The sequence below is a fragment of the Cupressus sempervirens genome, chromosome 11 (assembly GCF_028749045.1).
Source record: "Cupressus sempervirens isolate cs-2001-9-10 chromosome 11, ASM2874904v1, whole genome shotgun sequence".
Taxonomy (NCBI): domain Eukaryota; kingdom Viridiplantae; phylum Streptophyta; class Pinopsida; order Cupressales; family Cupressaceae; genus Cupressus; species Cupressus sempervirens.
The window spans coordinates 768,473,921-768,489,697 of NC_143128.1; positions in this window are offsets into that span (position 1 = coordinate 768,473,921).

The following is a 15,777-nucleotide window of genomic DNA, read 5'->3' on the forward strand; positions in this document are numbered from 1 at the left end:
ATTTTTGATGAGGTTGAACTTGATACTAAGATTGTGATTCCAAATTGAGATAAAACCAATCTCTTTGCTGAACAGATTGAGAAACTGAGTGAGCTATGGTGGAAAAGTGCATAATAAAGGAAACTAAAAGTAGCAATGGATTGAGGAAAGGTTCTTGAAAATATCAATAACATATATTTGGATGTGCTGCAAGTTGAGATAAATAATGATGCCCCTATTATTGTGAGATTAATTGATATTGTACATAAATTCAATGAGGATATAGATGATCAAGAAAATATTCTGCAAAGGATAGAAAGAAAATTTGAAAATAAAGTTTTGGAGAATATAGAAAAGAAAATTATCATTGATCAAGTGGAATTTTCTAATCTCATTAGTATATTAGAGGGAGTTTTAAATAATGTTGTCTCTTTATTTAAAAAATTATTTGATACCTCAATTTTCACCAAGGAAATAAAGGATAAAGTGACTAATATTGATGAAGACTTTAAGAACAGTGCTATTTAGCTAGCAGTTGACCCAAGTTCCAACTCTAATCATTTTTAAAAGTTCAAATTTTTGATAGGTTTATAGGTAGAATTACTATGTGAGAAAGCCATAAATAAGGAAAAATTAGCATATATTCAAATTATGATACTTCCTCACATGGATGAGATGCAAAAGCATCTTGCACATGTAAAGACACTAGTTCATGACACAAGCTTATCAGTTGCAGATCTCATGATGTAGTTATCTGCTAAGTTAGAGATCTTCCTAACTACCCCAAGACCAATCATCTATCATTTTTGTAATCTTAGCCACTTTCTCAATGTGGCATTTTACAACTTTTAATGCAACTTTTACATTTTTGACAAAATGACTTCAAAACTTTGTCAAATCTCTCTATACATATCCAAATAGAATATTTAAGACCTTTTATAATTGTTTTACCTTTCCATGGGTCTTTTACACAAATTTGAGCATGTAAAATTAAACATGACCTATTTGACAACTTGAGTAATATTGTGCACATGCCTACATTTCTTGTCAACACCTTTACAAATGGATTAAAAATGGATCAATACATCAATTAATTGACATTGAATGACTCAAAAACCTTATATATCTCATAGTGACCTCAAGGATTAGGTGCTTCTACACCACCAAAATTTTTTAGTATAAACTAAGTTATAGATCCAAGCATATGGTAAGGGAGAGTTTTGATAGAAATTTTTGTTTAAGAGATTTTGGATATTTGATAGAACTACAAAATCTAAGTGGTTTTGTTAGACTTGTCAGAGCACGCTGGTTAAAGGGCGTTATTTTATTGGTCAACTTAAGATAATGGGACCATAAAGATAGAGATTTTGATACACCGTCGATCTGGGTAAGATCAACGAATGATGCTTACTTGAATGAAGGAGATTCTCAAATTTTAAATAATGTAGGAAAGCATCTATTTGACAGATGGCTAGGGGCTCTGAAATTGTAAAGAAATTTGTTCTTTTTTTAAATTTAGCCATCCAATGTTGTAGGATTGATAGGTAAAATTCAAACTTGATGGCACAACATGAAATTAACAACTAGAGGAATTAATATGATTTAGAGTTCTTTCGTGCAATTTTAATGCAATGGTATAAAATAAAAATTCTCCATTACTGAGTTGCACAATTGCAAATTTCTCAAAGTGTAAAATTTTACAGAGCAAGGGCATGGAATTGCATGAGGTTTTCAATGAATTGAAGAAGAAATTTATACAACAAGAGGCTCAATTTAGTGGGTAAGTGATCTAAAACTTGTAAGAAATTAAATATTTGGTGTTGTGTAGAACTTAGGGTTTTCACGATGCCTCCATGAAAAGAATTTTCTCGACAAGACGATTACCTTAAGAGGGTTGTATACGATGATTTTCTTGAGTAATTCCCACTATTTGTAAATGAAATAACCAAGGCAAGAGAGCTTATTCCAAAGAACCCTAGGGTAGTTGTAGTAGAGGATTTTTATGACAGAGCCAATTGGGTAAGGGACGGCTAGGTTTCCATGGGAGGATTGGAATTTTTTAAGAAGTGGTTTGCTAAGAGAAACCTAGACACCCCTTTCAGCAATGTTTGGGAATTTGACTATGGAAAAATAGTAGGACTTGGGGTCTTCTTTGAGAGTGATCTACTTACTAATTTGGCTAAGAAGTATGATCACATAAATAGATTTGTGAAGAATTATGCTGGAGATAATCTTTTTAAGGTTTCACCTGAACTGATTACGAAAGTTTTCAATCTTAACCCTAACTATATTGTGCATTAGACCATTGGTATGGATGACCTTCAAGAAAGGTATGATGCACAGACAACATACCTAAGAATAGTGTCTCTACAACAAATTTTTTCTAGGATTGGTACATTACCTTTGGTTACAACCCATACACCAAAACCATTAATGAGGAAACATTTCAATCCTAGGGCTCAGGCATTATACTTCACCCTATGTAGAATTTTTTGGATGGACAAGGAAGAACATATTAAAGGCTCCATTTTTCTTATCATGGCTCAGACTTTGAAATTTGGAATGAGTAGTATTCTTGATTTTTCCACTTTTCTTGCACAAGAAATTCATAATGGTTTGGTGGGGATATCACAAGGAAAGGTTAACATATCATTTTGTTGGTATTCATTGCTCATGCATATATGCCTATTTAAGGGAGTTACTTTTTTCTCTAAGGGTATGTAGTTGGAAGTAACAAGAGATGGAGAAAAGAATCAAATCTAGTTGTGGAGCATTGATATGACTTCAGAGGCTAGAGATGCCAATTTTGTGAGATTTGATAGATATTTTGTATCTAGGCTTAGACTTATTTTGAGAGGAGATAGCCCTGGGATTTCATAATCACTATTAGAATTGGTCAGACCCAAGGACCATGCAAAGAGGCTTTTTCTTAGTTATAACTGGGGGGATATAGAAATATACAATGTTTCTATAGTGATCAAAGTATATGGCTTTCTAGGGAAGCCTCATGTGCTACCTTTCCATGTGCCTTTGAAGATAGGGATAGAAGAATTATTATGGCAGATTGGGACTATTGATGAAATAGATTTTCCTAAGAAAGGTACTTTCTTCCCAATCATTACTATGGCACACCATTTTAGTTTTTTGTAAGAAAGGGATGGAAACATCTCATTTTATAATAGGTACAACATGGTAGAGTCCCATGCAAGATATGTTGACCCAGAAGGATTTTATGATCTTTTAAGAGAAAGGACAAAAGCTTCCTGTATGACATAGTAGGTGTACTTTTGTTGTAAAGGATATCTTTTCACAAAAAGAAGTATCTAGTAGAAGATATAGGTGGATTAATAGAATATAAGAATTTAACATTAATATTCAGATCACCAAACTAGTTAGAGGTCAAGGTTTGGCCAAATTGATGACATAAGCCAATTTAGAGGCAAACCAAATTAATCAACTTGATGATAGTTGCAGGAATTCTCTTTTTGATATGGATACTTCTGACTAGTATAAGGATATGATTTATTATCTACAGAATATGAAGTCCCCACTAGGGTTAACAGAAAACCAAAAATTATCCTTGAAATTGTAGGCTATAAGATATGTTATAGTGCAAGTGTAGTTGTGTTAGAGAGATATGGAAGGGGTACTCTTGAAATGTGTAGATGAAATTGAATCTGAAATTTTTTTAAGGGATATGCATGAGGGTGTGTGTGGGGGTCATTGCATGGCTAAGACCATAGCTCACAAGGTCCTTAGATTTGGTTTTTGCTGGCCAACACTTTTCAAGGATGCCCATGAAAAACTAAAGTTCTCTAGAAATTTACCATTGGTTGAACTACAAACACCATTCCAGCAATGGGGAATTGATTTTATTGGTGAAATATCCAAAAAATCTAGTGGTGGACATTCATAGATTCTGATGGCCACTAATTATTTTACTAAGTGGGTTGAAGAAATTCACACTAAGAATGCAACAAGAAAAGAAGTGATTAATTTCATCCTAAATAATATTATAACCAGATTTGGTTGTCCACAAAAGATTGTAACTAATAATGCCATGTGTTTTAGATTTGAGGAGTATAAAGAATTCTGCAGGAAATATGGCATTATAGAGTATACATCTTCACCATACCATCCCCAAGGGAATGGTCCAGTAGAATCAAGCAACAAGAGCATATTGAAAATTATCAAGAGGATTCTAGGAGAAAATAAAAAGGGTTAGGATTCCAAATTTCCATTAGCCTTGTGGGTTGATAGGGTTACTGTGAAAAAGGCCATTAGATGTGCTCCTTTTGATTTAGTTTATGGTATACAAGCTAGAATTCCATAGAATAATCTGAAGGAGATGATATCATTGATGAGATTCAGCTTAGGATGGATGATCTCCTATAATTAGAAGAAACAAGAAGGGACTCCTCTATTCAAAATGCTAAAATGCAATCACAGATGAAGTACTTGTGTGACAGGAGAGCTGTTGAAAGAAAATTTGAAGTAGGTGATATGGTGTTGATGTGGAATGCCAAGATGGAAGATAAAAGCAAGCATGGTAAGTTTGATCCTATCTGGCTTGCTTCATATGCTATTTATGAGAAAAATGGTGAAGATTCATATTATTTGAGGGATCTAACTAGAGTTATTCTTGAATTTCTTGTTCATGGACAATTTTTGAAGAGATATTTTTCTTAAAAGTATCTTTGTTTCCATGAATAGTAATATGGGCCTTTTGTATAGTTTGTAAATCCTCAGGTCTTTTTTTATTCCCTTATACATAGTTTTTCCCTATATTTGTTGCTCTCTTAGAGTTTTCAATAGTTAAAAATTCAAGATTGTGGTCTACTTCCCCCAGAGATTGTGAGCCCTTATTTGAATCTAGAGAGTTCAATGTCCCCAGATAGAGCCACTGTTGGCCTAGTTTTTCACCTTTCCTATTTTTTGCATTTAGTAGTAAAAAACCTAAGTATGTTCCTTGAAATTTTGAAATTAGGTCAAGACGCTGGGTATAATTCATCAAAAACCCTAATGCGCTATCTTGTTTTACCCTAGCCTTTGAAAACTTTCAAAAATTCTATTTCAAATTGTTTTTAGGTAGGACACATTTACCCTAGGGTTTTACTTGAGCAAGGATGACTTTGTAAATTTCTATAAACCTTTTATACCCTTGTCAATGGTCACAATTATTTCAAATATTTTATTAAAAATATTACCTGCAGCACCTTTTTGATCAACAGTCAATCTTGGTTAGATCGATGGATGGTGCATCCTTACAATATTGAAATGCAAGGTTTTTAACTAAAGCAAGCAAGCACCTTTGCACCATGTAGTCCTTGCTGATAATGGAACTTCAGTGCACCACAAAGCCTTTGGCTTGTTAGAGTTGGTCAAAACCCTTTTGCAGGATTGTCAGTACCTTTAATGCACATTCTAAATTTCCTATGATGTCATTGGTTGGTCTTATAATAAAGGTATTACTTTATTTTTAGTTTTGATGTACCATTGATCTTGTTAAGATTAAAGGCCAGTGCTTGCCCACATTAAGAAAATGCACGAGAATTGAACAATGCAGGGAAGCACCAATGTGACTCGTGGCACAACATGACATCATGGGTCCACCTTTTTAGAGGGTAATAATGACATATCTTTGATGGTAGTTGTAGATGAGTTGGATTAAAAGGAAGTGTCTCATTGGCCATTCTAGCTGACTTGATGTTATAAGGGTGCAAGATTTCATGATCATTGATCTATGTAAGATCCATGGCCAGTGCTTACCCACATTGAGAAATTTCTTAACTTTTAAATATTGTGGGCAATCACCTTTGCACTGTGTGGCATAGTCAAACCAAGTTTTGTGAAGATTTATAAGTCACACCAAGATGTAAGACTATGATAAATTCAAGTGCATTCATTAGTAGAATGTGACATGTATGCCAAGTTGGAGTGATGATGTCATGGGCATGAAAACTATAGTAGTAAATATAGCAGTCAGACTTGTCAAAACACACTAGTTAAAGGGTGTTATTTTATTGGTCAACTTAAGATAATGGGACCATAAAGACAGATATTTTGATACACCGTCAATTTGGGTAAGATCAACAGATGGCACTTACCCACATGAAGGAGATACTCAAATTTTAAATAATGCAGGAAAGTTCCTATTTGACACATGGTTGGGGGCTCTGAAATTGTAAAGCAATTTGTTCTCTTTTCAAATTTAGTCAACTGATGTTGTAGGATTGATGGGTAAAATTCAAACTTGATGGCATGACATGAAATAAATGCCTAGAGGAATTAATATGATTTAGAGTTCTTTCATGTGGTTTTAATGCAATGGTAAATGAAAATTCACCATTACTGAGTAGCACAATTGTAGATTTCTTATAGTATAAAGATTTCTAGAGCCAGGGCATGAAATTGCATGAGGTTTTTAGTGATTTATAGAAGAAATTTATAGAATGAGAGACTCAATTTAGCAGGTAAGTGATTTTCAACTCATAAGAAATTAAATATTTGATGTTGTGTAGAACTTAGGGTTTTCACAATGCCTCCACAAAAAGAATTTTCTGGACAAGTTGATTACTTTAAGAGGGCTACACATGATGATTTTCTTGAGCAATTCCCACTATTTATAAATGAAATAACCAAGGGAAGAGAGCTTATTCCAAAGAACCCTAGGGTAGTTATAGCAAAGGGTTTTTATGATAGAGCCAATTGGGTAAGGGATGCCCAGGTTTCCATGGGAGGATTGGAATTTATTAAGAAGTGGTTTATTGAGAGAAACCTAGACAACCCTTTGAGTAATGTTTGGGAATTTGACATTGAAAAACTAGTAGTACCTAGGGTCTTTTTTGATAGTGATCTACTTACAAATTTGGCTAAGAAGTATGATCATATAACTAGATTTGTGAAGAATTATGCTGGAGATAATCTTTTTAAGGTTTCTCCTCAACTGATTAGGGAAGTTTTCAATCTTAACCCTAACCATGTTGTGCATGAGACCATTGATATGGATGACCTTCAGGCAAGGTATGATGCATAGAGAACATACCTTAGTGTAGGAGTTGAGAATCCAACTCTAAAAATGCACCAAAATCATCTACATGCAAATAGCTTGCTAAAGAGAAACTAAAGGAATAAGAGCTTGAAGAAAATAAAGCAAGAGAAAATATTTCACAATAGGAATAATGAAATTGTTATGTGAATGGATGAATTTACAATGAGAGAGAGACTGCTTATAAAGGCCTCAAGGAAGCTTTTAGAACAAGTTGGAAGGAGTTAGAAGATAAGGTTGACAACCAAGCATTCACAAAAAAGTGGAACATGCTAGAAGGAAACAAACTCATGTGTTGTCAACAACTCATCACTACATGCATTAAATACTAAATATCAAATAGATGCATTAACTAAGTAGGCTTAAGTAAATAGAATAAATAATTAATAATTAATTAATTATTTACTCTAACACCCCACCTTAAGTGCAACTTAAGGGAATTCCTTAAGCTCGCAAAACTAAGATGAAAATGTAGAATGGGTCCCGACAACAAGGCCATGTTAGGTACCCATGTACAATGCAAGAAGATGCAACCTCTATAAATGGGGAAAGAGAGAAAACCATGTGGGAAAAACCCTCACCCAAAAAGAGGTAAGTACAAACATGCTAAAAAATAAAGGAAGGAAGGAAGGCCTCAAAAAGAACCCCCAAGGACAACTTCCACCAGAAATGTTTCAAGAGGCTCTCTCAAAACCATAAGTACAACTAGCCCTCCCAGGAGAATAGACGCCAAAGCCCCCCCCAAAATGATGGAGCTCTTGTAGAAATGATCGAACCAATGAAACTTAAATGTGGAAGGAACAAAGGAACATAACAAGGAAACCCCTAAATGAGAGGGGAAACTAGAAGGCCTAGATGATGCCCAAAAGAAAAAGGATGAGGATCCTAAAATTGAATCCCCAAGGTAGGTGTGATGACACTATCATGAATTTCCACTATAGTATCTAAAACAAGTTTACTTAGAGTCTCAATGAATCAAGCTGGAGGATCAGGTAGAGAGGAAGAAGAATCCTGTAGAGGAAAAAATCCCTCAATTGGATGTGGTGTGGTAGCCAAAATAGGGATCTCAGGAACAATACAAAGGTTCAAGTATCCATACTACACCACATGATGCTCCTGTAAAAGAGAAGAGCCATGCTCCAACAATGGAGATGTTGTACCAAAGTATGAAAAGGTGTAGAGATGAGTGGAAGGATCAACTACCCTTGTAGCAATAAGACCTCATGTAGCACAATCTTGAATGAAGACTAAATCAGCAATGAACTCAACTCTCTTCCTTGATCCACTACATGTAATCTGAGAAATTGAGAGAAGGTTGGCAGGCAAAGATGGAACATACAATACACCATTGAATATACCATCCTAGATGTGAACTGAACCTTTCCCATAGCTTGGTAGTGCACTATTATTCCCCATGAGAATATGAGGAATAGGAGAAGCCTCAAGAGTAGAGAAGACACCTCGAGAGGATGTCATATGGTGAGAAGCACCTGAATCCAATATCCAAGGAACCTGTGAAGGAGAAGGAATTGTAGCCTATAATGCATGACCCTTTCCAAGATCTGATGTAGATGGTGAAGATGTGAAAGAAGACTAAAAGGTAGACCCCTATGAGGTAGAAGAGGATGGAGAAGAAATGGTGTCCTTCTGAAGAAGAGCTTGCAAATCTACAATTTGTTTCTCATAGCCATCAAATCTCTTCTAAAAACAATGTGCCTCATCATGAGATCATTTCCCACAATAAGAATAGGTAGGAGTCTCAGTCTTCTTTTTCTTCTTCTTCTTAGATGATGATGAACTAGTAGAAGAGGGATTTGATATCTGCTTCAACTTCTACTCCTGTGTATCCTTAGCAAGTAATGCCTGTGACTGTGAACCTAAAAGTGAATCCATTTGAGTGATCTTGGATTGTTCATGGGTTAACTGATCACAAAATATCTCAAATGAAGGAATCTTGTGTCTATCACCCAAGGCATCCATAGTGGAGTAGAAAGTAGAAGAGAAGATTTGATATTGGCCTCTCAACTTTGAGAGTATCAAAAAGATACACTCATCATCTATCTTGGTTTTTTCACATCCCTACAAAAGTGTACATAGAGATTTGAACTTCAAAAAGAAGTCCTCAATGGTGGAAATTTGTTAGGTTTCAAAGAAGTCAACTCTAGATCTAGCTGAACTACCTAGAACTCATTCACTATGCCAAACAAATTCTAAAATTTGAGCCAATAAGTCCATGGAGTGGGGAAACCATCCAAGTGAAATAGTAGATTGTTTGAAATATTCAATGCAATCAATCCCATGGCCTCATCCATTTTGTTCCTGTGTTGAAGAACCTCAAAAGGTTGTGTAAGAACAGGTTGATTCTCATCCAAACATGACCATAAGCCCCTTGACATGAGAATCCTAGTCATTTGTGCCTTTCAAGTGTGATAGTTGTGTGATGTGAGATGGGTTACATATGGATCCACCATTGAGAGAGAAGAAGATGGAAGTAGAAGGGTCTATTCTGAAGTAAATTATAGAAAAGAAAATGCCCCCCCCCCCCCCCCAATAATGTACAAATTGAGAACTCCTTACTTAGTGCGATTATAATAGCTAATTTAGGGCCAATTTTTGAAAGTAATATTTATATCCACAAAACCTATAATCTAATTATAGATCTAGAAAGTAGACAAAAAAAAATGGAACCTGATTATGTGTCTAGATGAGCCCGTACAAAGCATTTAAAGAGGCAAAAATTAGAATTTGCAAGTTGCAAAAAAATTTAGGAATAGAGATGTCAAACCACCTAAACCAATGTGTAGATCATGAAATTCTACCCCCCCAAAAAAAAATTGCTCAAAAAAATGAGTCTGTATGAGCGAGATATCACTGTTTTAAAATCACCTCTGTAGTTATTTTTTTTGAATCACCGCCATCGTACCTCCAAAAAATAAAGAAAAAAACCCAAAAAATATTAGATCTATTATGCCAAACCTTCTTTCTCCTTTTTCTCCAAATACTAAAAAAAATGCTCTTCCTCCCAATTGAAGAAAAAATCACAAACAAACTAGGGTGTGTGTCTCCAAATCGCGGCTTCAAAAAAATCCTTTGAATAAGAAGCAGCAGGGAGGCTTTGATACCATGTAGGAGTTGAGAATCCAACTCTAAAAATGTGCCAAGATCACCTGCATGCAAATAGCTTGCTGAAGAGTAACCAAAGGAACATGAGCTTGAAGAAAATAAAGCAAGAGAAAATATTTCACAGTAGGAAAAATGAAATTGCTATGTGAATGGATGAATTTACAATGAGAGAGAGACTGCTTATAAAGGCCTCAAGGAAGCTTGTAGAACAAGCTGGAAGGAGGTAGAAGATAAGGTTGGCAACCAAGCATCCACAAAAAAGTGGAACATACTAGAAGGGAACAAACTCTCGTGTTGTCAACAACTCATCACTACATGCATTAAATACTAAATATTAAATAAATGCATTAACCTAAGTAAGCTTAAGTAAATAGAATAATTAATTAATTATTTACTCTAACAGATAGTGCCTTTGCAACAATATTTTTCTAGGATTGGTACATTACCTTTTTTTATAGGCTATACACCAAAACCATTAATGGGGAAACATTTCAATCCTAGGGCTTAGGCATTATACTTCACCCTATGTAGAATTTTTGGGATGGACAAGGAAGAACATATTAAAAGCTCCATTGTTCTTATCATGGCTCAAACTTTGCAATTTGGAATGAGTAGTATTCTTGATTTCCACTTTCTTGCATAAGAAATTCATAATGGTTTGGTGGGGATATCACAAGCAAAGGTTAATAGACCCTTTTGTAGGTATTCATTGCTCATGCATATATGTTTGTTTAATGGAGTTACATTTTTCTTTAAGGGTATGGAGTTGGAAGTAACAAGGGATGGAGAAAACAATTTAGTCTAGTTGTGGAGTGTTGATATGACTTCAAAGGCTAGAGATGCCAAATTTGTGAGATTTGACAGATATTTTGCATCTTGGCTTAGATTGCTTTTGAGAGGAGATAGCCCTAGGATTCCACAATCACTATTAGAATTGGTTAGACCCAAGGACCATGCAAAAGGGCTTTTGGTTAGTCATAACTAGGGGGATATAATCCTATATAATGTTTCTACAGTGAACAAAGTATATGAATTTCTTGGGAAGCCTCATGTGCTACCTTTCTATGTGCCTTTGAAGATAGGGATAGCAGAATTATTATGGCAGATTGGGACTATTGATGAAATAGTTTTACTTAAGAAAGGTCCTTTCTTCCTAGTTGTTATGATGGCACACAATTTTTTTTTTGTAAGAAAGGGATGGAAACATCTCAGTATATTTTTGAATAGGTACAACATGGAAGAGTCCCACGCAATATATGTTGATCTAGAGGGATTTTATGATCTTTCAAGAGAAAGGAAAAAAGCTGCCTATATGACACACCAAATGTATTTTCCTAAGGATATAATCGAAAATATTTTCTCTTTATAGGAGTAGGAGGTCAAGAAATAAAAGTGGATAGTATTCAGAAAAACTTCGAAATTCATCAATGCTTTTGACTATGCCTATGATCCCTTGAGAGATAAAAAATATTAGGGAGCCAAAATACATGTGTTGATGAACAATTTTTTGTAATAATGCAAAAAATGAATGAGAAAAAGGCTACATATGCTAAAATCTATCTATACAAAGCTGCACAAGTACAAAGAAGAATAAACAACATAAATGTAGTTGCTCCTAGTTAGTATACACTGCAAAAGAGGGTAGGATATGTGATGGTACAACACATACAATAGGATTCCCCTCATGGAAGACCAAGGCCAAAGAGCCCATCTGCAGCTAGTGTCCCAAAGAGGCAAAAGTTGGAGCAAGGATCTTCTCACATAGAAGAATACTCCCCAAGCCAAACCCCAATCCAAATAGATGATGAAGCATCCTTAAGGGAGCAATTGAGACATATTGGTGGAGAAGGGGATGTCATTGTTACCACTATAGACCTAGAAAGTGGAGTACCTCAAGAACCTCCTAAACCCTCCTTGGACCTTACAATTGTTGATTATCAAGCTAAAGAGATAGATCCAATAATTTCCCAAGCTTCTAAGAAATTTATTAATAATGAAAATTTTGTTAAATCTAGAGCTGTTGCACAATTTTTGTGGAGGAAAAACATAGGAAATTTTGAGAAAACATGTGAGAAAATAAAAGCAAAGCAACCTAGAAAAATGGACTTCATTATTTAGGAAGAGGTCAACACCAAATTTTTGAGTGACTTTACCCAGTTCACACCTGATGTCGGGAGGCAATTTGTCAAATAGTTAGGGGTCCTAATTTTTCTAAAATGGGACATAGCTAATGCTATGACTTTTTATTCAATTATAAAAGGGAAAGATATACAATATAAATCAAAGAAAGAAATACTATAGGCCCATAGGGGAGTCAAATTTAGTGATGAGCACCAAGCCCTAGTAATCTTGTTAATTGAGAAGAGAGAAAAAACCAAAATGTGAGAAATCTCTAGTGCAAAGCATACTAGTGCACTTATTGTATATAGGGCTAGTGTACTTAGTAGCAAGCAAATTTTTGGAATGGCTTCAAAAATGATGAAATTTGGGAATGTGGTGTCTGGGCAAGAAGAGGATAAGTTCTTAGAACTCAATAATAGACTAGAAGAGGTCTTAAAGGAATATGAGGAAAGGAGAAAACAAATACAATTACTAGAGAACAAGGTCTCTCAAATTGACAAGCTACTTGGGAAGAGAAAAATGGGAGAATCCAGCAAACCTAGAATTGTATACCCCCAGCCACCAGTTGAGCCATTCAAGTCCACACCCTTTGTGGAAATCCTAGACACACCAAAGAGGCCTAAATGCTATACTATAGAGGAGTTTGAAGAAGAAAGAAGTAAATTGTATGCACTAAATGTAGAACTGAACAATCAAAATGAACAAAAAATAAGGCAGCTTATAATGTATTTGATAGAAAGAATTGAATGGCCAACATTTTTTGATTAGTTGGCAAGGATTGCAACAATCTGAGATGAGTTATAAGGAAATGAAGATAGATTAAAACCCCTTGTATAGAAGTGGACTAAAAGAAATAATTATATTACTATCATGTACATATCTGTCATCCAGCTACCATGTCATCAGATAGAGAAGATTTTTCATTTGGTAAATAAATTGGAGGGTTTTGATGACAAACAAAATTCATTTAAGAAAAGAGTGAAAATTTGTTTCTCCAAATACATAGCTGAAAACATTGATCTATTTCCTAGTGCTTTAGAAACTATTGAAAAAATAAAGGAAAAGAAAGAGTGAAAAAAGGAATTAGATGAAATGTTTTGTCAAAGAATGAATAATATTATAAATGAAACTAGGCATTTATTTAGGGCAATGACCAATGAGGAATTCATTATAGTGCAATTATTCTATAACACCATCTAAAAAGACTTTGTTGAAATAGAAGCAGTTGGAAATTCTTTAGTAACTATACAAAGGGAGATCCTAGGAGAATTATGACCAGTTCTTCTTGTGAAGGTTGTATATAAATCTGAAAATGTTGAAGAATTGGACAAACTATGTGTGTGTTTGAAGATTGAAGATGAGAATCAAAATGAAACTAAGATAATTGGCATAAAATAGTTTTCATTTAAATCATCCCTAGGTACACCCACCTTGGTTTTGTAGATCCTAAAGAGTAGAAAACCATCCTTGGTTTTATTGAAGTTGGGTCCGAATGGTTTGCACATGTAATTATTAATAGGAATTGGCCAATCCTTAGGTTAAGTGAGCATTATCACTATGGTATTGAGAATTTTTTGGTTCGGTAGTTTTAAATACCAACATGGACAATAGGTTTACTAGACTTATCCTTGAAGTTGTTTGGGTAGTGGGTGTAGATGTCTTCGAAAACTCCTAACAGGGTTGACACAACTCCTAATAGGGTTGGAATCTCCTAACAAGGATTCAAAGTCTCCTAACAAGGACTCATACGTACTGAATGTATTTATAGAATTCTAATAGGTTCCATCCTCTAACAAGGAACATTTATATTAGTACATCATCTTGTGTGTACCATCCCTACTAGGGTTTTTGATGCAGTAGTGGATAGTGGAAGTCTTCAAACATCAAGAAATGATGAAAGTCTCCAATTCCCTCAACACCCAAGGTGAAACGTCCTAGTGCCAAATACCTATCATAGGTAAGGAAATGGTCTTAAAGGAAGGTTATCATAACCCCACAAGACAAGGTAACCTAATCACTAGGTTTACCAAAGTTCTAAGAACCAAACTCACAAATGCACTGGTGTAGAGCACCTAAGAATTTTTTTGTTTTGTTTAATGTAATAAAGTCTAGGGGTTGGTCATGTGATCTCCCTGAGACCATCCACCCATGTAATGAATACAAGACCCCATGGTGCTATTATAAACCTGGGCATCATTTGGTCCAAATAAGGTGGAATTTGTTTTTTCTTTATGTTTGTTAGGGTTATTTAAGTGTTTATAGCAATAGCTAAAATTGCCCTACGGTAGTTCTACATACCTAGAATGGCCTATAAAGGCTCTAAGCATCTGATGGATGAAGATACTGATTGGACTTGCTCTTTAGATGAATAGAATCTATTAATTTTGGACAGTTTTGTCTAATTTTTCTATACAGTATGACCTTGGATAACTGGACGTGAGAACATTGTACTGATCTCATAGCCCTATTAAATTATATGGTTTTGGCTTTGATTTCAAGTTTCTATCAATCTTAATATTAAAGTTATCAATTTTCTTTGCTCACTTCCCTATGAAACCCTCAAAATCAGGGTTTGGCCAAAGAAATGGCCCTAACTTGAAACTCTGCTAATTAGAATTTGTTCCAAATTGGTATGGAGCAAGTTAGGGTAATGTATTTTTATATTTTCAAAGTCTTCGAATAGGAGGTTGCAACAGTGAATTATGGGAGCAAGCCCTAGGTCTAATATCCCTATGTATTAGACCTTATTTTATGCAATTTGGTTAGATAATGACAAGGAAGGAAGTCGGGGACTTGGTGTGAGAACAAATCATCTTTGTTTGGGTTAGGAGAACACTCTAAAGTCGAAGGTTTGATTTCATGTACCCATCTCTTGTCCATTTACTTGTAGACCACGCCTAAAGTAGCTAATTAGGCCTAAGTGCATGGTTTGGGTTGAGGCATGCTAGAGTGGAGTGAAGCCTTGTAATATTGGAGTCTATCAAAACTTGAAAAAGGGTATTCAAAACTATATTTTTTTTTCCAGGTCCTTTGGAAGGTTTTTGAGGTATTGTTGAAAAACTGAATTAGGAGGCCTAATTGGGCTACTAGGTCAAATGTAGCATCTTGTATTTTGGGTTGTTGGGAGTGGATCCAACTTTATTTTCTTTGTTTTGATCAAGTTGGAGTTTTCTCAAGACTTGGTTGGTTTTAGGAAGGTTGGGAACATCAAAAAATCATTTTTGCCAAGTTGGGGGCAGTAAGCCTTGTTGTTCCAAGTAGGAAGTAGTTGGTTTTACATCTTGATTGAATAGTTGGGATTGTAGACTTGTTGAAGAGTTTTTAGAATTGTAGTATGGTCTATTGGGAAGTGAGTTAAGCCCTTGAGTAACCCTATTTGAAGTTTGGAGGTTTGGGTAGAAGGTTTGAAGTAACCCTTGCTTCCTTGTGCTTACTCTACATTAAGTGGTATTAGAGCCACTTTGATTTGTTGAGACACAATGTTTGATGGAGGAGAAGAAACCAAA